Genomic DNA, 22,988 nt, shown 5'->3' with positions numbered 1-22,988 from the left:
GGGAGCGGAGCCGCGCGTCGCGGGCCCCACCCGCGGAGCTCATGCGAGTGTGGTGTTTGCGCCGGGAGCGGGGGCTCTGACTGCGGTTCTGGGCCTTGGGGTTTTCTGGGGGTGGGGGAATTGAGTGTCCTTGCCATGGCTCTGGGCTCGCTGAGGAAGGTGTCCTCACCGAGGCTCGCTCGCGGGGATACCTCGTAGCGAGGAGGTGGGGTTCCACGCCGGCGGCGGGTTGTGTGAGGGGTGAGGAGAAAGCTGGGTCCCTGGCGGTCTCCCTTGTAGGCTTTTGGTCACTGCCCCCGGCTGTAAGCTGACCTTTCCTACGTTCTGAGGGCACAGGAAGGGGGAACCCCGAAGTGTTCTACCGGAAAGTTTTGATCGTGAGTCACCGGAGAAAAGGACAAGTAATCTCAATAATCTCCCGGGTTCGAGTCGCTCCTTCCAGCACGCGTAAAGTGCAGTCATACTTAAGCGCCAAAATTGAGCTTTCCTGCTGTAATGGAAGATCAAGTTTGCTTAGGAAGCTGTGACCCCTGACTCCCCGTCTTCCCTTTTGGAGTCACTCATACACTCAACAAATACGTGGGATAAAATACCCTAGCACCACATAAATATTGCACATCCCTTGGCATCCCTTTAGTCTGTCAGTATCCGGATTAAACTGCTCATTCAGCCATCTACACCTGGAAGAGGAAGGCGATATTGCTATTATTTAATAACTATTGAATATGAGAAAGCAGACAGAGTCTCCGCAGGGGTGGAGCTTACAGTCAACTGGGAGATACCGGCATGAGCCAAGTGCACATATTAATAAACTCAAAATTACCCCGTCACAATCCCAGAGAGGCATTGTTGTGTGGTGACCTGTGACTGTCGGGAGCTGTGAACAGCCGAGGGTGGGAAACTTGTCTGCTCATTCACGTCCCTGCCCGGGGCTGAACTAGGTATTAGCCCAATCATCATATGAGTGAATACCTAGGTACAAATGGAAATAAGGGTTTGGGGCAGTGGGACAAAAGGAAGAGGTCTGTAAAAAGGGGGTTGGGGGCCCTCCCTGGTGGCGCTGCGGGTTAAAGCTCAGCACTGCTAGGGAGCTGCAGCCCTGCCGCTCTGCTTCAATGCGAGTTTGATCCCCGCCCCAGGAGGTGACCACATGGCGCTGCAGACCTCCCCTGAGCCACCCGCTGCTCCCCTCAGCGGTGTATTTCATCCATCGGCCTGTTCTGCTCCCTACTCTGTCTCTGGTGGATCCTCTCACTGCCCCGTACTTCTGGCCTGTACCCCAGTTTTGTGTGCATAAATAAATCTTAAAACAAAAACAAAAACAGGGTGTTGGGGATCATTTCCCTGAGAACACTTGAACTGAGGTGGTTGGGGATGTTTCAGCCAAGGAACAGCACATGCTCAGGAAGGGGCATGTGCCTTTGAGGGAGGGACAGTAGGTCACTGTGGGTGGGGCGAGCTGACCACCTCAGCTGAACCAGGTTAGGCTAAGGAGGAGCAAAGGGCTATGATGGGTCATATAAGGAGCCGAATCTCATGCCAAGAGCAATGGAAAACCAATGGGGCTGACGGATGGGGGGGACTGGGGGGTTGCAGAAGGGCACATGCAGACCCCGCACATTTGAAATGTCACTGGCTGTGATATGGAGCTAAATTGGAAGGAGTCAGAGCCTAATTGACTACTAGGAGACCAGGTGAGAGCGGCTGGAGGAAGCTGATGGAGAGAGACTAAGGGATTCAAACAAGATTTATGCCAAAAAAAAAAAAAAATGCTGGTGGGACTATTGGTGCAGTAGCCCGTGGTGGCTGTATATGTGACCGGTCATTGACTTAAACACCTGTAGGCGATGAATGTGCACATTTAACCTTGGAAAATGGGAGTTTGTGTCAACCCTCCCTGGTGGCACAGCGGGTTAAAGCGCAGCACTGCGAAGCTGGGAAGCTGGGCATAGCTGCCTCCATGTGAGTTCGATACCCACCCAAGAGGTGATCCACAAGGCACCGCAGATCTCTCCTGTCCGCCTGCTGCTCCCCTCAGCATTGTACTCTGTCAGTCAGCCTGTTCTGCTCCCCACTCTGTCTCTGGTGAATCCTCTCACTGTCCCTGCATCTCTGGCCTGTACCCCAGTACTGTATGCATACATAAGTAAATCCTTTTAAAAAAGACAGCATAGAGGTGACTTGAAAAATTAAAGGTAAATTACCATGTGATCCAGCAACTCCATTCCTGGCCATATGTACAAGAATTGAGAGCAGGGTGTTGAAAAGATACTTGTACAAACATTTTTGTAGCAGCATTTTTCACAGCAGCTGAAAGTGGAAGCCACCCAAAAGTCCACCCTGTTGACTGTCATTTGGCCTTAAAAAGGAGGGAAATTCCTCCAAGGTGCTACAATATGGAGGTACCTTGAGGACATTATGCTCAGCCAAATCAAGTGGTCACAAAAAGGCAGAAAGACAAGCACTTGTATGAGCGGTCTAGAATAAGCAGATTCATGGAAACATAGCAGAAGGGTGTTTGTCAGGGACTGTGCGGGTGGGGACAGAGAATAGGGCCTAGGTGTTTAGTGGGAAGAGCTTCAGTTTTGCAAGATGAAAAGGTGTGGGAGATGGCTGGTGGTGCTGCTCACACATTTTGTGGCTGTGTTTAATGCTCCTAAGCTCTAGGTTTAAAATAGCTAAGATAGGAAATGTTATGTCTGTTTTATCACATTGTGTGTGTGTGTGTGTGTGTACATATACACACACATACAAGTTCATTTTCTCTGGTTCATCTGAGGTTTGTCTTTTATGACAGCTTTGATTGATGGAGAGAGGTATGTGCTTCCAGGCTTCTCAGGCCTAACTTAATATTCAGTGTAAAGACTATACATAAACCAACAAGCCTAGACCGTTCTTGTCCCAAGGAGCAAGAACCCATATAATAATAATGCCAGGCGCTTACAGGGTAACTCATCATGACTGCCAAGTCTGGACACTATTTCATCCTTTCTTAAATACCATCTCTGGAGTGGGCAAGAAAGCAACTAACATCAAACCATCAAACAACCAAAATAGGAAAATCTTTCTTCATCTCCAGGTCTAGAAGGCACACCCCAGCTGCTCCACAAAGCATTCACTCAAAAGAGTAGAAGTTAAAAGCTTGAAGAAATACCTCAACCAATAGGCTTCCCTACTGACAGAAACCTCTGGAACTAGTCATGGAAACAAAAAGGAACTTATGTAACTCCAAGGCACTGAGCCATTCGCAAGTAAGATACACTGTCCTGGAAGGTGACGATTAAGACCCTGTTAAAAAGGCACCAAATTCTCAGGAGGATCCATTAAAAAGACAAAACAGAGAGAGCTTGCGAACAACTCCTCTGCCAGAGGAGACGTACACCACAGACAAGCACACAAGAAGGTGTGGGCTGTAACTGTAGACCCCGATGGTATCTGCCAGCATGGCTAATAGAAAGCGGCAGATGTGAGTGTACCGTGCTTTGGAATAGTTTGCTGGTTTCCTGTAAAGTTCAACTAACTTTTAGTATGACCCACAGTTTCTTTACTGTCATGTGTCACTCGGTGTGGCTACATCCTGAGCAATGTGCCATGAGGTCGTTGCATCATTCTGCAAACATCAGTGTTGTTATACACCCCAGGTGGTGTTCCTGCTACATGCCTGGACTCTGTAGCCTGTGGGACCCGTGGTGACTGTATATGTGACCCGTCATTGACTGAAATACCTGTAGGCACATGACTGTGCACATGTAACCTTGGGAAATCAGAATTTGTGTTAACAAAAGTGTACATTCATGGTGGCTTTTTTCATAATCACCCAAAACTGAAAATAGCCCAAATGTACCTAGGCATGACAAACCTAGGCATGACCAGGTGGTGGAATATTATGCAGTGATAAAAATGAAGAAGGTGTGTCCACACTCAACAAACAGATGGATCCCAAATGCACCGTGTGTGCTCTCAGTTATAGGAAGTTCTGAAAAGGCAAAACTATAGAGACAGAAACAGATGAGCGGCTGGAAGGGGCTGGAGGTCTGGGAAAAGGGTAATCAGAAAATGAAGTGTGGGAATTTTGGGGGGGTGGGTAATAATTGTGGTGGGCCACATGACACTATATATTTGTCAAAATTAGAAGAGATGTATACCACAGCAATGAATTTTACTCTAAGTAACTCATATTTTAAGTTAAAAAAAAAAATCCCTAGAGAGCTGTGGTGCTCAGCACCTCTGGCTATTTACATATATATTCTAATTAAATGTAAACTTTCTATCCTTCAATGGTGTGGACTCTATCCCAGCGTTGGATTTGAAGAGCCACATGGTTAACCGTGTCCATACTCATCTGTGCTGATAAAGAGCAGCATTGCAGAAGGCTGGCCTGGCCCGTGCTGCCTTGGGGAAGGGGTGTGCCTGGGCTACCTCTCCCTTTCTCCCCTTCATCTCCCAATGTCAGCAAATCATACCAAACAACGTGCTACACAAGACCCATAAAGAATCGACAATGGGGTCATCCCTTGTGTTAAGCTGAGGAGGTTCTGGCTTGGACTCTTGTCAGGACCATCCACAAGATGGGTATGTGCAAGGTGCAGAACATAGCCCCATCATAAGGCAGAGTCATTCTAGAAACCCCTCAGCATGAGCCCTGACTGCGTTGAAGGCAGGCAGATGGGGCTGAGGCGGCCAAAACCTCAAAGTTAGAAGTGGTGGGCCCACACTAGAGTCTTAAAGGACTCGGAGCTCAAAACATCTTTGGCAAATGACTGGAGACCCCACACCATGCTCTCTGTCTTCTTATCATCTCCTCCCTCTTCCTGTTGACTAAATGTCACTTCCTGCAGTTTCTGTGCCCTCCTGAGATCTGTCCTGTGTCCCCAGTACTGCTTCCTGTCTGTTCCATGTCCCTAAGGTCTCATCACAGGTGATGAGATCTCTGACCAGCCTGGGGGACAACTGTGCTTCTGTCACACCACACAGACTGAGAAAGCCCAGCGTCGTCTATGGAAACACCTCCTTACTCATTTGAGGCCCGAGAGAGAGGAGCCCTTGGAATAGGATAACCTGTTTTGCTTTGACAGCCCAGCTCCCAACCACAGTCACTTGGAATTCATGCATATTTCTTAACACCAGTTCAGGAAAAGATCTGTCTCACCTTTACATTACTGGAAGCTTCTCCAAAACAAAGCACAGGTGTGGACTCTAGTAGAGGAGTTGGCCTTTAGAAAAAGCTGTGCCGTGTGTTACTCATTGTTGCTGTGTGACCAATGGCTCAAAAATGTAGCGGCTTCAAACAGTACACCTGTTCACACCTCAGTTTCTGTGACTCAGGAGTTCAAGGATGACTCAGCTGGGTGGTTCTGCCTGGGGACCGCTTGAGAAGTTGTGTCAAGATACTAGTAGGGCCTGCACCTTCTGGAGGTTATTTTGAGCATGGAGTCTGTGCGAGGAACTCACATACTGGGCAAGTGTGTGTTGTTATTGGCAGGAGGCCTCATGACCTCTCTTTATAACATCCTCACAACATGGCGGTTGGCGGCCCCCAGAGTGAGGGACCCCAGAGCAAGAAAGAGGGCTGGGAGGTCCTTCAAGGCCTCGCTGCCAAAGCCTAGCACTGTCATTTCTGCAATACCTGAGGAGTTACACAGGTCAGCCTGATTCGGTGATTCTAGAGTACAGATACAGGATGAAAGTTGAAGTGGCAGCAGCCAACTTCCTGGTGATAGCAGGAGATGATGTTGCCTAAGCCCAGCCCTCTCCTGGCTCCAGAAGCAAATTGAGTTGTTTAAGATGCAAAGAGAAGCAAGGTACAGTGGAAGGGGCATGGATAGTGGCCACCACGGAGCCAGTCCACTGTTATAGGACCCTCAAGCAAGCTATGTGGCCTCTCTAGGCCTCCCTTTCCCCTGCAGTAAAATGGAGTTAGGGTGGTTGGGGGGCTTCAAAGGGAGCACGCCCATGGGGTGTTGAGATACTGGAAACTCACATGTTACCTCAAGAAATGCAGAATAGTAAGAATAGACTTAGAAATGAGGAGAGAAAGACTCTTAGCCTGAAGGTCTGCACCACAGAAGCTCCTCTTCCTCCACCCCATCTCCTGAAAAAGCTTCAAAGCAGGACAGCCCAGAAGTACCCATGAGCAGGGTGCCATATGCTCTTCCTGCTTCTCTGTGAAGGTTCTATGTGTATTTCCACCATGCACGCTCTATTCAGACGCAAGGGCCAGCTCTCCGAGAGACGTTATATGGGCCCTGTTAGATACCACTGTACGTGGTGAACAGGTGCAGATTTCCTGTCCTCAGATTGGTCGCTTGGGATCCGGCCCTCCAAGTGCCTGATCAGCGGTGGGCTAGGGGTAGGGTGCCCCTTGCAGGCTAGGGGGGTGTGCCCTTGGTGGGAGCGTTTACGTAGACCCCTGAGGACACAGCTGGGCAGCTGTGGTGCCCTTCCAGACTTCATGATTCAGGAAAATACACGAGAAATGCTCAAGGGAGAGTTTCTAGTTACCAAGTTCCCAAAATGGTAGTCCCTGGTCACACACAGCTGTGAAGCTGGGAAATGGGTGCTCCCGGTTGAGGTGTGCTGTGAGGACAGGATCAGCTGCCTGTGGCCTTCCGAGGACTAAGTGAAGGAAATGGGAATGCTCCTGAATGGCCTTTGTACTGATTATTTTGAAATGATAATATTTCGGATGTGTTGGGCTCAATAAAATGTGTTCTGAAAAGTAAGTTCACCTGTTTCCTTTTTTTTTTTAAACTGTTTTAACACGGCTACTAGAAAACTTATATTTTTCTACTAATAGCACAGTTGTAGATCCATGAAAACTTCTATTTTTGTCCCAGTAGATGTTGTTTTAGTGATCTGTTGTCTTCGTATCATTTGGATTCCTTCCTCTTTCAGTTTTCCATGGCCTCTCCTAAGTCTGCACATCTGAGGGATTCTGTATCAACCCGGGGGGTTGGGGGGTGGAGGAGAGATACAGGAGAGCACACAGCATATTTGAACTGGCTGGCTCCGCTTCAGGGTGCCTTGGTTTTCAGCCACGGAAACCAGCTCTGGCCAACTTAAACAAAGCAGGAATGTCTTGGCAGGGTGTGAGGTAATTCACAGACCTGAAGAAAACGGAGATCCAGGTTTCAGAGAGGGCAGGAGTCAGAGCTGCTTGGGGACTGAGCAGCAAAAACCTGGGCTGATCTCGCAGGAGGCTCCCAGTGGGATTAATCAGCTCCAAGCTTTTCCCCTTCTTGCATCAGACTGTATGAGACTGGAATCCCCAGGAGAGCAGTGATGGCTTATCAGGGGTTCTACATCCAGACCTGGGCCAAAGGTGGGCGGGTGCCCTGCCTGGTAGCCCTGCAAGACAATGTGCAGAGGGTGGGGGCATCCTCAAAGGCAAGCCGGGTGACCGTGGGGGCGGGGAGGGGAAGGCTGTTCAGGCACTCTGTGGACAGCCACTGCCTCATTCCAGCTAGATTTCATCAGTGACCAGCTGAGAACTCTGTCAGTTCTGTTTTCTCTTAAGTTTATCTTCTAAAACTTTACATTTTGGAAACATTTTAAGCACATATCAAAGAAGACTGAATACTACAATAAGCCTCCATGTCCCAACACCCAGCTTCAACAATGATTAATTTTTAGTTAGCCTGGCTTCACTGTTGAGCTCTCTTTACCACCCCTCCCCCATATTCCTTGGGAGCAAATTTAAGGCATTATTTGATCATTCCCTTAATCTAGTGTGCATCTCAAAAGGTAAGCTGTTGCTTTCAAAATCATAACGCAACACCATTCTCAGTCATAAAAGAATCCTAACAATACCTGTATGTTATCAAATTTCTGGCCAGTGTGTAGATTTTTACTTTCAAGTATTTTAATTGAAGTATGATTTATACATCATAACTTTCATGCACTGTAAGTCTACAGTCTGATGAATTTTAGCAGGTTTATATGGTTCTTTCATAATCACCCCAATCCAGTTTTAGAGCATTTTAGAACATTAGTGTCACCCCAAAACTCCCTCACCGCTGTTCAGTCAGTGCAACTCCAACTTGTAACCTCAAGGAAACATTCACCTGGTTTTTTTTTTTCTCTAGTTTTCCCTTTCTCCAGCAACAAACACAGAATTGCACAACATGGGGTCTTTTGGGTCTGGTTTCTTTCATTCAGCACAAGGTTTTGGGGTTCACCCAGGTTGTTGCATGTCTCAGCCACTGTTGATAGTGCTCTATTGAATATTGGACACATTCAATATGCACATGTCACAGGCTTTTAAAATCAATCCACTACTCGATAGACAAGGATTGTCTCCAGCTGTGTGCGTTACAAGTAACCCTGCCATAAACATTTATGATGACTCTTTGACAGTTTTCATTTCTCTTGAGTAGGTTCCTAGGGATAGAACTGCTAGTTTATACACTGAGGCGGCATTTCACTTTTTAAGAAATTACCAGACGTTTAGACATTCTCCACAATGCATAAGGATTCTTAGTCTCTACTAGTCTATATTTGTCCCCATCTCCTTTTTCCCTTTCAATTTATTTTTAAAACTGGATCATTTATTCAGTAGAGCTTCCCAGTCTGACTTGTGCTGATTGCAGCTCTTGGTGCCTTATTTCATCTGAATTTATTTTTTAAGATTTATTTATTTATTCACACAGAACTGGGGTACAGGCCAGAGATGTGGAGGGTGAGAGGATTCACCAGGGACAGAGTGGGGAGCAGAACAGGCAGATCGACGAAGTACATTGCTGAGGGGAGCAGCGGGCGGGTCAGGAGAGGTCTGCCACGCCATGTGGATCTCCTCTGGGGCAGGCAGGGATCGAACTCATGAGGTAGTGGCTTAAGCTTCTTAGTGCAGTGCTTTAACCCGCTGCGCCACCAGGGAGGGCCCTCATCTGAATTTTTAAAAACAAAATGCCTCTCTGACCGCTTCTTTGGGCATACACATACATACATGAAAATTAACAAAACATTATTATGGGTTTCCCTGCTTACTTGAAGCCTCACTATTCAAAGTCCAGATTTCCCGGTGGGGCCTGAGGAAGTGCAATAGCCCCTATTTGTAACAGGAATCTGTACATAAAATATGCAAAGCATTTGTGGGGGAGCACACTCTTTCCTGTTTGCTGTAGTGTCCCTTGTGCCTACAAGAGAGCTGGGCATCTCACAGGTACTCGGAAACTATTTGCTGAATGAATACATGAGCATGAATTTATGGACACTATCTGGAATGGAGGAAACACCCCATTATTGCTTAAAAAATCAGAATAATTCTTTGAGTACCGAGGTTGTGGAAAATTCAGTTTCAGTCATTTCTGGCTCCCCTTCTCTAATCACAGGTTTTGTGGAAGTTTCCTACACTGTCTAGAATGTTCTACAGGCAGGTTCGGGCCTTTAACGAACGATCTCTGCTGACATGTTCACTGTCCAAGGCTGATGAAGTTGCACATTCTGCAGCTGCAGGGCCAAGCTTAGACACAGGAGTCTTTGGCAAGCCTGGGAGGCCTGGTTCCAGAGGCCCAGTCTTCCACTCTGTCCCTCTCTTGGGGCGCTCCAAGAGAGCGGAACCCTCTGCACACAGCATTCTGCAATCCAGCACCTTCCATGATCTTGGTTTGTGATTCCTTTCGCTGGGTCTGGGAGCTGCCCCTTCCAGCATGCTGCTGTTCCTTTTCCCTTTTAGGAGGCCTTGACATAACTCCCTCCCTGCAACCTTATGCTTTCAATTCTGCAATCCAAGCACTCCCAAGACAAGAGAACACAAGCCCTGGCTATTTCCAGAAACAAGTGCAGAGAAAACAAAATACAAATGTATGTATCAGGAGATACCCAGCTGCTTCCGTTTAAGGAACACTAATAATCTAATAATCATGACACCCTGCTTCTATCATGTGTAAACTTTGAAAACCGATCTGCTCACAGATGCCAAAACCAAAGGCAGTATCACCATTCCCACTGTACAGCCAGCCGGCTAGGGCTCAAACTGTGTGGTGTAAAGGTGCTGCACAGGCTCTGGCGATAGACCCCCTTCTTCCAGCTGTAGCTCCAACACTTTCTAACTGCAAGATCCTGGGCAAGCCACCCATCTCTCTGCCTGCCTCAGTTTCCCTTCTCCATATCCTTTCCAGTTTACATGAAGTTCACATGTGTACCAGCTACTTACGAGGTGGAGTCAGATGTAACTACTCTTCAAAAATGATCAGATGTAGTCATTATTTTCACAAGGTTCAACCTAAAATTATAACCAAAATTAAAAAATATATAGACCCACATACAGGTGCCCAGTTTGACATCTTCAGAGTTCAGAACAGGGAAGAGAGGGAATCAAAAAGGAATCAGAAACAAGGAAAGAACACGAAACTGGACTTTAGCGAATTAGAGGTTGTAGGCTGGACCTGCGTCTTTCTCACGCTACGGTAACTACATTAACATAGTCCCTGTTTTGAAGAGAGAGAAAAGGATAAAGCAGACGTAGTTTCCCACATCTATGAAGAAATTTGTATCCTAGAGAAGGAAATGGAATTCGAGAGGGCCTGGCGTCCAGCCCAACTCCCAGCCGCTGTACAAAGTGCGGACTAGACTTCGCACACACACGTTGCAGGGGTGATTGGAAGCAGCTGAGAGGCAGTCGCCGCTCTGCACACGCGCCGCAGCCACGCGACGTGGGCGAGGAAGCCACAAATGCCAACGAGATGCGCGCCACCAGCCTCCCTCTGCTGGTGACCGAGACCTCTTGACGGTCTTTTGCAAAGCCACGTGACCCATTAATGCTTCAAAGGAAAAAGAGAAGTTGGCTAAGAGTTACAAAGTTTAATATAAAGGTTACATCTACAAGATTTTGCCTCCCTCTTTTTTTTTATTAATGCCATAAGTAATAAGTGCTAGTGTTGAAATTAAAGCGAGTCAGCATATTAATTTACTAGGTTTGCAATCCTCGCTAGCCAGCATTTTCTTACTGCGCCAATAACGGCAAATGCAGGTATCAAAGGCTCATTATAATAAACCTAGGGTAGAGCCATCATTAATGTCTGAGAAAAGCACCAGGTATACTCAATAAAAAGAGAGAGCACAGGACCCAGCATCCCCGAGCGCTGTCGAGACCAAGAACTGAAAACCCCAAGTCCCCTCTGGACGGGGCTATCTTGGATGGTAAATGCAGAAAGACAAAAGCAACTTATGTAAAACTGTCACATTTCCCTTTGGGGACCACGATCTGTAACTGGGCAGGGTGGTTCACTGCCCAGCCCCTCATCTACAGAATGCTAATAGGCATTGAAGATTTAGAGTTAAAGGGATGCAAGTGATCCTTCTCTCTTCTCCAGGCTGCCAGAAACAACCGCTGTTCGGATGAGACCTGCTGCATGTCCTAAGGGACATTATCCCCAGAAAATGGCTTCTCCACCCAGCTGTGACGGCAGCCACGGGACGGCGGTGGTGCTGTGGGGTGGGTAACGCTGACAGCCTGATAGTAAAGGGTACAATGCTAGCAGCCATCTTGTTCTTCCTTCCCATTAACACAACTCTGGTTTTGCCTGGGATGGTATAAGTCCTGCTTTAAAAAACTCTATTTCCCAGCCTTTCTAGGAGCCGAGGAGGCCATATGGGGGCACAATGGGTTTAAGTGCAGCACTATGAAACTAGCTGCAGCCACTTCAGTGCAAGTTCAACCCCTAGCTGTGGAGCTGACCCACACGGCACAGCAGACCTCTCCTGTCTCCCCACTGCTCCCCCCAGCAGTGTATTTCAGCCAATCTGCCTGTCCTGCTCCCCACTCTGTCTCTGTGAATCCTCTAATCCATCTCTGGCCTGTACCCTAGTTCTGTATACATAAATAAATAAATCTTTAGAAAAAAACAAAAGACGTCACAGGGCTTACGATGACCAATGTAGCCTGGTTTTCCTAGACTTTCTTGGTTACCGCAATGAAAGTCCTGCATCTTGGGAGCTCCTTATCCAGGACAAACTGGGATGGCTGGTCATCCTCTTTGAAAGGGACAGATGTAGCTGGGACGGGCCTTTTGCTTTTTCCTGGTCCTCTCTCTGCATGTGGTGTGGCGAGGCGGTCTATTAAGCAACAAGTGTGAAGCAAAGCACCACCAGGTAATTTTGACAGAAAGAACTTGATATAAAGAGCTGTTTACTAGGTATAAAGTTGCTAACTAGGGCATGGGAGGGTAAACAGAGAACTCCAAGGGTATCCTGGACATAGCAACTACATGAAGCAGACACTGTCTCCAGGGTGGGGTAGGTGCATGGGGAGGTGACAGTTGGATGGGAACCGAGCCTCTGGTTTGTGATTCTGAGAGGTGACAATGAACTGCTTCTGTGTAGAAAAATGGCAGACAAGAAGCTGCTCCTCTGGGGAGGAAGTGATGACGGGTAACGGCGCTTTGCTGGAACACAGCTGACAGGAGCAGGAAGCTCGTGGAAACCCCGGGGGAGAAACAGGAAGGAGAAATCCTCCCTTCCTCTTCCAGCCTGGCAGTCTTTGTCCAGTGCCACCTAGAGAAGGCCCTAAGGAGGAGCAAGTGGCTATATGGGGGTGCCTACCGTGCAAGGCTGCCTTGCCGTGGTGGGCTTGGGGCCGAGAGCACAGCTGGAGAGGTAGATGTGCGCTCTCATCTATTTACTCTCCTTCCCCCTGGAGGAAATCACTACACCAGATTTGGTGTTGACTGTTTCCTTATTTGTCCATATAGAACTGGGGTACAGGCCAGAGGTGTAGGGGTGGTGAGAGGCCTCACCAGAGACAGAGTGGGGAGCAGAACAGGCAGATCGATGAAGTACACTGCCGAGGGGAGCAGCGGGCGGGTCAGGAGAGGTCTGCGGACCTCCAGGCCCGGACTGGAAATCGCCCGCTGAAGTGGCTTCGGCTAGCCTCGCAGTGCTGAGCTTTAACCCGCCGCACCACCAGGGAAGTCCCAGTTTCCTTGCTTTACTTAGTTTTATCTCTAAATTTGCATGGAACTGTTGAGTCCTATGGTTTGAGTTTACCTAGTTATAAGCCTTTTATGATCGGGATTATACTATTTGTCTTCTGTGTCTGAATTTTTATATTCAAATTGTTTGGGAGATGCACCCATGTTCTGCAGGCAGCAGTTCACTCATTTCCGATACTCTCTAATAGTCCACTGAGTGAGTCTGCCCGACTGCAGTCACTCACCTGTTGACAGACTTTTCAGCCATTCTAAGAGCAGTCCTTGTACATCTTTCCTGCAGTACATGAGCCTCTTTCCTTGGCTGGTTTCAAAACCAGCAGCATCATGTTACCTGGGAACTCGTTAGGAAAGCAGATTCTGCCCACCCTTCCCCCCCCACCCCGGACCTAGGGGTTAACTCTCAACACTGCCACCTCAGTGTAAGAGCCTCAGTTTAGTCCTTGCCCAGGAAACTGACCCACATGGTACAGTAGACGGCTCCTGTCTCGCCCGCGGCTCCCCTCAGCAGTGTATTTCAGCCCATCCACCTGTTCTGCTCCCCACTCTGCCCCAGTGAATCCTCTCACCCCCTGCACCTCTGGCCTACATCTCAGCTTTTTCATGCAAAAATTAAAAAAAAAAAACAACCAAAAAGCAGATTCTATGGACTCACATTCTGGGGGTGGGCCCAAGAGCACCTCCAGCAGATCCCGATGCATGAGAAAGCTGGAGAGCCGCCACTCGGGGTTATCTATCTAGAGGCAGGTTTGTGAGTCACAGACCATACAAGTTCTCATTTTTTCAGATAACATCAAGCCATCATCCCAGTCTGCATTAGCGTTCCCATCGCGCCTCGTCTTCGCCATCCTGGGCTCAGGCGTCATAATTGTCGCCAGTCTGAAAGGTGTAAACACCTTCCCAGGCCTTCTCCCTGCTTGCACTTCTGCATTCAAATTCCCCTATTTTAGGAGGACATCAGTCCTCAGCTCCAGGGTGGCTTCATTTAACTAATCACACCACTTTCCATGATGCTACTTCCACTGAGGTCACATTTGGAGGTGCTAGAGGTAAGTCTCCAGTCCATGAAATTTCAAGCTGGAACAAAAGCACATAGCTGATATAGCTGATCATCTGAAACTGGTTGCTTCTGGGAATAAAATGAGGCCCTTGTCAGCTCCCTGATGACCCGGATGTAGAGGGAGCCCAGGGGCTCACAGAATACAAACACTTACTACCCACGCTGACTCAGTGATAAGGCTTGTTAAAAACCACAGAAAAAATAGCTCAACAGTTCCGATACTGTGGGAATTTACGATCTTACAGGAAAGAACTTAGGACACAGGTCAGTCCTAGGATGGGTCAGTACAGAGATGCCACCTGCAACTTGGTTTCTGTCTGTCGCTGGGCTCCTCTGTCCCTGGCGTATCAAGTAATGATTTTATAATGGCTGCAGGGGACCCAGGCACCCCCATCTTCACAAACCAGGGTCTCTTTTTAGGAACAAAAGCACCTTTCTAAGGCGCTCCTCACCCAGGGTCCACTTCCCTCATGGCTCACTGGCTGTATGACACTTCCTGACGAGGGATTTGAGGTCACCTCGATTTTCTGTGCCTGATGATGGTTCTCTCAGAAGAACCGAACTCCATCTCACCTGGTGCTGATAGCAAGTGGGTACGGGGACAAAATCTAGGTTCTCAGCAGCACTGAGGAGACAGGTAGGAGGAGAGATTTTCACAGTGGGGTGTAAAAGCAAAAACCAGGAATCATGAATCTTTAAGGTGTTATTCTTTCTAGTACATTGACTAGACTTAATGTTTTGGGAAGTTGGCAGCAGCACTAATGTCTCGTAAGGTGGATGGTGTGATCACTGAGAAGGTCAGGTAGTTTCATTTATTGCCCTGGTCTGAAATCATTTCACACCGGATGACTCTGCAATGACTAAGGAGCATGAGGAGAAAAAGGCCTCATTACAAATGTTCGTAACCAAGCAACAAGCAGGCATAGCAAGAGTTGACATAAAGGAACTTAAATGGACCACAAAAATCAATCATCAAAAAAGGTAGCATATGGGAGAGAGAGAATATTAGTTACCCCAGTTTCTACTTAATTGCATTAAAAAAATGACACATCTGGTTGGAAATGCAACATATGTTCATTATTGGAAATAAGACTGTATGTGTGTCTGCATGAGGAACCCGTCACAGGTATGGGCTCCACGCGGACTCCTTTGAGTAGCTTAGTGTCCTTCAACACACACACTCAGTGTCCTATCTTGTTTTTTCACAGCACAGAGTATTTTCCCGTTAAAAAAAAAAAAATCCTTAGTTGATATCTGCTTAAATAACGGCACAGTACATGCACCAGGAATAACTCTTTGCAAAATGCTGAAAACTCTGAAAGGCCCGTCACGGCGTAGGGCTGAGCCGAACACTGAAGCAGCAACCTTGGCCTCACTGGTTGCATTTTGACGTAGGCCATGCTTCTGACCTCTTCATTTGGGGGGCGGGGGGATGTGTTGAAGATGAGGTGAGAGGAACATCTCCTGTGTATAGATTTGTGCTGAAAACCTTAAGGCAGAAAAGGAAACTTTCCAGTTATTAGTGTTTTTGTTTGTTTACCTTCAAGGACCAGTCCTCGCAGGCCTGAGTACTTCCTGTGGAGTAACAGTGCCTGGGTCCTCAGCTGTACCTTCAATTCTCACCTTACCTGGCATGGTGGATTCCTAGGAAGCACAGCAGGGCCATTATTATATTATTATGAGCATTCTCTTATTAAATACAAAGAGAAATCTCACAGCAGCAAAGCTCCAGGGTGTCTCAGCTGTCCTGGTAGGACTCTCCCAGCCATTCTAGGCTACGCACACACCTCATGCAGGTGAAGTTCCAGGCACTAACTCTGTTGACCTCCAGAAAGTGAGCAGACATTGCCGATTACAGGTCAAGTAACCCAAGCTGTCTCTCAAGTTTACTTCCGTTGTAAGAAGCGCATCTGACTTCTTGGGCTGAAACACCGAAACAATTGTCTATGTTAAGACCGAGCTCCATGGGAACAGACCCCTACAGATGTGTTCTCCTAAGTATTCAGAAACCACATTTAGGGGAAAGAACGTGGGCGTATTGCTAGATGTCAGAACGCCACTGACCTGGGATTAAATCCCGGCTCTACCCTAAGGGGCTCTGTCGGTGAGCTCAGTATAGGCGCTTGTTCCCAGCAGCCTCAGGGCTGTCATCTGTGGGAGGGCAAAATGATTCTTGCTGATAGAGAAGCTGGTACTTCGCGTGGGCCCAACAATGCACACACAGGGGAGGCATCTGTGCTCAGCCTCCACAAGGTGACACTGGAATGTCTGGCTGCTCCGATAAGAGCATTTGGAAAAACAAACAAAGCCGAAGGCCTAACAGATGAACCAGGGTTCCCCCAGCTAACATCTAATGATGGCAGATGCAGGCAGGAGTCCCTCTGGGTGTTTCTGCCAATGGCCGAGCACACAGGGGTCCCTGTCCTGTGCGGTAAGCAGTCCCACTATGTGTGATTGTGCTCCTTGACATTTGCACTTGATGAAACTGTCTGCTGATGTCTTCTTGGGGCAAATCCCTAACATCCAGTGACATGTGACTGTGAGATTTATTGCAAGGAATGGTTCATGGGATTCTGGTTCTCCATTGTGGGCCAGCTGCCTGGAGAACAAGCGCTGGAGTGCTCCCGTTCTGCTTGACTTGGGGAAGGCTTCATACTTTTGGGCCTTCCACTGACTGGACCGGGTGCACCCACGCAAGAAGGGCGGTCAACTGAAATCTAAGCCCACTGATTTAAATGTGGGTCTCATCCAAAAAACACCCGGAATCATTTCTGACCAGTTATCTGGGTGTTGTGGCCCAGCAAACTGACAAAAATGTGAGCTTTTCTACCACAACGTAAGCGTTTCTGAAAAGCTAGTGAGGATCTAGAAGCACAGTGGGAGTTTGCTGTGGAGAGGTGGTGCCCACAGCGGCCACAGGTTGGCTAGATTGTGCACACCCAGCACCCCAGAGCTCAGTTTGATGGTGACATCATCATGGCCCAGGTGTCAGAGAGCCTTTGGGGACGAGGCGCAGGCTAGAGTGTCGGCCTATCCCAGGAGAAAGCACACGTCTGACAGGGCCGAGACTATAATGAGGCCTCTCCTCACCCCCAGCCTCAGGCTCTTGTGCCAAACAGGAAGGGGTTAACCCCTATTTGTTTCGGAATTCAAAAGGAAATGAGGAGGGCTAAACTAAGCCAGAGATGGCCCAGTGGAGGCTCAGGGCCATGCCAACCCCTACCTGTTTTTTTCCCAATACAGGGTTTTCAAACATGGAATTGGTTGCCAAGATTCAAATGTGAAATGCGCTCCCCTCCCTCCCATGCTGCTAAATCATAAACATTCTTTAGTGATTTAAAATATAAGCACCAAAGACCTATTCAATGCAATTATGGCGGGTCCCAGGGTACTGACTGGGATCAGGTCTTGTCATTCTATTTGGACCAATAGCTACTCGGAATAAATTTTTCCAGAACTGCAGGAGGGCCGGAGGGAACTTGCTATGCCTCCCGAGGCCTCAGCTTGGCCTTACCCGGCACGGGCTTCTGCTTATAGTCCAAGGGCCAGAGCAAGTAACATGGCCAAATGATAGGGGTGGGATGAAGGTGCCACGTGTCCCCCTGGGAGGCAGGCAGAGTGGCCTGGCAAACCTCGGGGACAACCTTACCACAGGACAGAGAAGGGCTGGGAACAACAATAACTTCAGTAATTCCTAAATGTGTGTTTCGTGTGTAATTGCAACATGGCTGTGACAATGCTGTAACAATGTCACCATGCTGCTGCCGGCCTGTCAGTCCATACCCTCCTCCTGGCCCCTCATCCTTCCTGCAGCTTGTACTATGCCCACTCGAGATGCACCGTTGTACTCAAGGCACACCCGAATCTGGATTTGCAAGTGCACCCCACCCCTTGCTAGGCAGCGGATGTCAGTATCTTTATTCACCTGATTTCCCAAGCCAGTGTGCGCTGACTTTGAAGGATTTCTGTCCTCCAGTGTGCAAAGATGGTACTCAGCTGCTCGTCGAGTCAGCTTTTCCCCTTTCTTTTATGGCTGTGAAATTTTTATGAAGCTCATACTTCCACTCTTCACGCCACAGCATCTGGACAAAAAGGCCACTTCGCAGCAACTGGACAATCCAAATAAAGGCAGGCCTGGTCCCCAGAGAGATAAAGACTTTGGGGAAATGATGGCTTGGTGTCTTGGTCTGTTTTCTGTTCGAAAGCAAGCCAAACGTCATATTTAAAGAATCACGAATAGTGCAACGTTATTGGTTAATGCAGACTGGCAACGAGGGGAGAGGGAAGAGATAAAAGTATTCAGTTTCAAGGTTAAGTCTGAGAGGAACAGAAATAGGATTTTTTTCTCTCCCACCCTCCTAGTATGTGTCCGCTTAAAAAAAAAAAACCAAGAAAACACCACTTAATTGGCTCTTTACAGTTTCTACATCAAACAAGGAAGGGGCTGTGTGCAGGCGAACACCCCTGCTCCCCGCCCTGCCTCGTGCATGAAGCCTTTCAGAGCACACAGCTCATCTGGGCACATTCCAAACCCCCCTCTCCACGCAGCCAGGCAGCCAGTCCTGTTTGTGAGTCTGCGAGACCCAAGCATCTTGGTAGTGTTATACTGGGGAGAGGGGTGGGAGATCTTTTGCTGGGCCCCTGGAAAGCTCTTCCTGCTTAGAAAAGAGGTTTTGTTTGACTCTTTTTTTTTTCTTTTGGCCTCGGAGGCACCAAAGGGAGTGATTCATAGGGAACCACCTCGAGATTTCAATAGAGCAGCAGCATGAGCTCCCAGGGCCTCCGGCCTTTGTTCCACAGAGCGGGATAAAGCCTTGAGGGGCTGCTGGCTTGGAATCCAGCGCTCAGGCCTGCTCAGTGTCGTCCTTGCCAGACCAAGCGCTGGACCTGAGCTGGTAGCAGGAGCTTTCTCTGGGTGGATCTGTCAGTTAGGAAGGCAGAGAGGAGACTCAAGCTGAAAAGGCACTTGAGCAGAGGCTAGGGTTCCAGGACCCTTGTTCTCTGTTGTGAAATCTGCAGACCAGAGAAAAGAAACAGGGTGTGGGGAGTGGAGGTGCCACAGTGGCTGAGCCCCTGGACAGGGGTATACAGGCTCTTGCAACGTGACAGGGGTCCCAGCCAGCCTTGGTGGCCTCTGGGCAGGTTGACTGGAATCCTGTGATCACAGCAGACATGTGGACTTGGGAACTGAGATGGCAAAGGGGCATAGGACCAAAAACAGGAAGGAAAGTGGTGACCAGCAGACCCAGAGACCATGGCCCAGAGGATCTATGTTGGCTCCATGCTTCCTTGGGCTGTGTTTGTCCCTGAGGTTGAGTGTGGGTGGGATGGAGAGGTCACATGAGAGTGAGGCTCCTTCCTCAGGGCCAGGCCTCGATCGTGCACTCACTTAACAATTCTGAGTGTCCAAAGCTAGGCTCCGGATGTGTTAGCAGGTACACAACTGGCAGCAAATAATACATGGCTGACAATGATGTCACCTCAGCACCTAAGTGTTTCATGACAAGCATCAGAGGCCACAGAGTATAATGTGGGGTGGTGTCTTCATCAGCTCAGGCTGCTACAATAAAGATACCATGGGCTGGAGGCTTAAACAACAAATAATATTTCACACAGTTCTGGAGACTAGCAAGTTCAAGGTGGGGTGAGGACAGATCGGGTCAACCAGGTTCCTGGTCTGCAGTTGGCGGCCTTTTTTCTGTGTCCTCTGTGACAAGGGAGTCAGGAAGAGAGGGGAGAGAAGAATAGGGAGAGGGGATAGAGAGACAGCAATCTTGGGTCTTCTAACGAGGGCACTAATCCCATTCACGAAGGATTCACCCTCAGAAAGTATTTCCTAAAGACCCACCTCCAAATGCCATCACACTGAGGGTTTGGTTTCAGTGTATGAACATTGTAGGGTGCGGGGGAACAGATGTTCAATTCATAACAGGGAGTGAGGCTCTGTAGGTGCGAGGCCTGGTCTGCTCCTGATAAACAGGTGGCCTTTCGTGAGAGATGTGACCTGTCTTGGTTTCAGTGTCTTCAAGGGGGATGTGTTATGGCTGACCTGTTTCCCCTCCAAGTTCATGCTGCCCCCTAACTCTCAGGAATTTGGGATACGACCTTGGTGATCAAAGTAAAATGAGGGCACAGTGAAAAGAAAACCACTTACAGGCTAAGGAGAGAGGCCTTAGGAGAAACTAACTCTGCAGAGAGCCCAATCTCTGACTTCCAGCCTCTAGACTGAGGGAAATGGTTGTTGTTTAGGTCCCAGTCTGTGACCCAGGCTAAGACACGGTTGGTGGCCTTACCTGTCCCTGTTGGCTGTTCTGAAAATAACATGATCAAATAGGTAGAAAACTGCCAGGAGGTGGGAAGCCCTGTTTAGCCACCACAAAACATCAGCCACCATGCACTCCTGTCTTGCTCAACTCCAAGCACAGAACCCAACACCAGCGTCCCTGGTTGGCTAAAGGACAATGCTCTACATAGTGAACTGACCTGGATGCAACAAGTCCATCCCATCAAGGCCCAGAGACCCAACTTGCAATGGTCTAAGTTGTGCTGAAATAAGTGAGCACAGAATTCTGGGACTGGCAGTACGTGAAATCTTGGTGTGTCCTGACCAGCTGTCCATCATGAGTGGCTATGCCCTCCTCCTGTGCCAGCCTGGTGGCCCAGTGACCACTGGACTCGCCACTCTCAGCTCCTCTCTCTCTGGAAAGGGAGGTCACCTCCTTGTATGGTTATTTTTTACTACGAATCCTTTTCCAGAATCTCCTACCAAACTTCAAATTGGAAGTCTGATGTTTCCTGAATAGCTTGGGGAACTGGTGGATGGTTGGTGATTGACTTGGATTCCTAAGTCCTTCACTCATTGGTGGGTCATTGTGGAAAATACACACCTAAGTGCATCCTGGAGCAGGCACCAAACCGCCTCCCCCTTGATGGCTCTATAATGGGTGAAAGTAAAGAGGGAGTCAGTCACTTAACACAGTCCACTGAAAATGGGGTCTCACCAAAGCCTGCCCCTTGAGGCACTTGCTACTGCCATCTTCATTTTAAAGACAAGGATACGGATACTTGCTGAGATACACAGGCAGGTAGAAGTGTTAGAACTGAGCTAAAACTCAGGCACTAGGATCTAACTCACACCTATTTCATAGCTTAGAACCAGGCATGGAGTGAGGACAGTTGCATAGTATGTTGGGACAAAGATTCATGTTCCAATACGCTACCTTGGTTCAGATACTACATGGGGTTCAGACACCATGTTGGTGGCTTGCAATAAGCCATCAGAGAAATACTGAGGAAATCTGAAAATATCACAATTCAGAGTATGAAGTCCAGATTTGGCCTTTGTTCAGATTAAGAACAAAACAAAGAATACATGCTAGAGTGCACAAGTGTGCAGTAAATCTTAAGATACTCACTATCTGACCCTTCGAAGAAAACACTTGTCAGTCCCTAATCTAGAGTTATAAAAATAATGGAGAAAACTAACAATGCAGTTAAACTAAACATTTACACCATGGCTGTAGCCACTGCCTTGTGAACAGTCATAATATTGAGGAAACAGTTATCCAGGACTGGAAAACTGTAACTCAGCACAGCAAAGCTGCTGCTCATTTACTGAAAATACAGTTCTGAACTGCGTCTTTTTGTTCTAATTTCTGCTTTCCTCACTCATGTACTATCAAAGCCACATTCCTATCATATATTATATTTAATGACTACATTTCCCCCCAGGAAGCAGTAGGTTGGGGAACAAATCAATTAAATTTCAACTGTGAGTTAGCGATGGATGTAGGAGTCAACAAAAACAAGCAAAAGCAGTTCCTGATAATTGGCTGGCCTTTGCGAGATTCACAAGAGTATTTTGTTTTATCCTGTTTACAGGCAGTGCTGCCTGTATTTTTATCAGTAAAATTTATAATAAATGCATTCTGCACACATGCACCAGCCTCCAGTCAACTGCAAAACCTGTACTATCAGACTGATCTCTAGGATAAGGACTTCCTGGCCTGCCTTTGAAGCAACCACGTTTGGTGTGAGCAGGCACCTAAAGCCTAGAGCAGATTTAAAACATGTTGAAGGATGTAAACTCAAGAACTAATCCAACAGACTAACCAGGAGCGACAATCCAATTGTGAGTCTTTACATGGGAAATAAGCCTAAAATGGGGGAGGGAAAGGCTGGGGGCAGTTTGGTTTTTAATCTTTCTAAGCTTCCTCCAATCCTTTAAGCAAAAGAGCAGCTGCCATAACCTGGTATGCGCCCAATAGTGTTTTCACAGAGAATCTCGTAAACAGAAGCTGTAGAATAAGTGATGTTATAAAAACCCGGAAACCTCACTCGGTTATTTTAATAATTCATTGACTCTCCATCCGTTAATATGATCGAATATGCATTGAGCACTACACAAGGGCACGGATTTAAGAGCCTTCAAGGTACTTGAACTCAGGCAGGGGAGGGAGCAGAGAGCCGGGGCCCTGCCCAGACAATGCCGATTCGTTCTTTCAAGTGTCACTGCTGCCGGCGGTGCTGCGCCCAGACCCACGTGGAGCTCAGCGGCCTCTCCCCGCCTCCCGCGGGGCCACAGCGCCTCAGCGCTAAAGCGGCCGCGCCAGCCGGAATGTGTGACCTTGAGGGGGCCACCCTACCTCACCGCACCCGACCCGAGCCTGGACCCTGCAGCGGCTGACGTGCAGCCGTCATGGGGACGTGGGACGCCACGACCCTCCTGACACCCGAGCAGACCGGAAGGCGCGTCGTGACGCGTGGTACGCAGGCGCACTGCGCAGCTCGGCGCTTCGGTCGCCGCCAGGGGGCGCTGCGGGGGAGGGGAGGCCGCTGCGCCCAGACGGGACCACGTGCGCACCACGTGGCGCCCCCAGCAACCCGGGGCTGTGGCAAGGCCGCTCCGCGGGCTACGCCGGCCGGCCATCCTCAGCGAGGAGGAAGAGTTCGGTCTGTGCAGGAGTCCCCGCTCACCTTTGACCTCCGACCCCGCTACCTTT

The 22,988-nt window shown here is 48.5% G+C and overlaps 1 long non-coding RNA gene across 1 annotated transcript; it reads right to left on the bottom strand.

Annotated features, from left to right (window-relative positions):
- Nucleotides 1-15,630: 15,630 nt before the first annotated feature.
- LOC105854285 lies at nucleotides 15,631-22,679 on the bottom strand. Its single transcript, XR_001145967.1, has 4 exons — nucleotides 22,632-22,679; nucleotides 20,874-20,921; nucleotides 17,912-18,180; nucleotides 15,631-15,909 (listed from the first exon to the last, which is right to left on the bottom strand). It is a non-coding gene; the product is annotated as an uncharacterized LOC105854285 (long non-coding RNA).
- Between the last annotated feature and the right edge of the window lie 309 nt (nucleotides 22,680-22,988).

This window comes from Condylura cristata, unplaced genomic scaffold (genome assembly GCF_000260355.1).
Source record: "Condylura cristata isolate star-nosed mole 26May11 unplaced genomic scaffold, ConCri1.0 scaffold00032, whole genome shotgun sequence".
NCBI lineage: Eukaryota > Metazoa > Chordata > Mammalia > Eulipotyphla > Talpidae > Condylura > Condylura cristata.
Note: the sequence above shows the minus strand (reverse complement) of the source record. Positions and strands in the feature narration are given on the sequence as shown.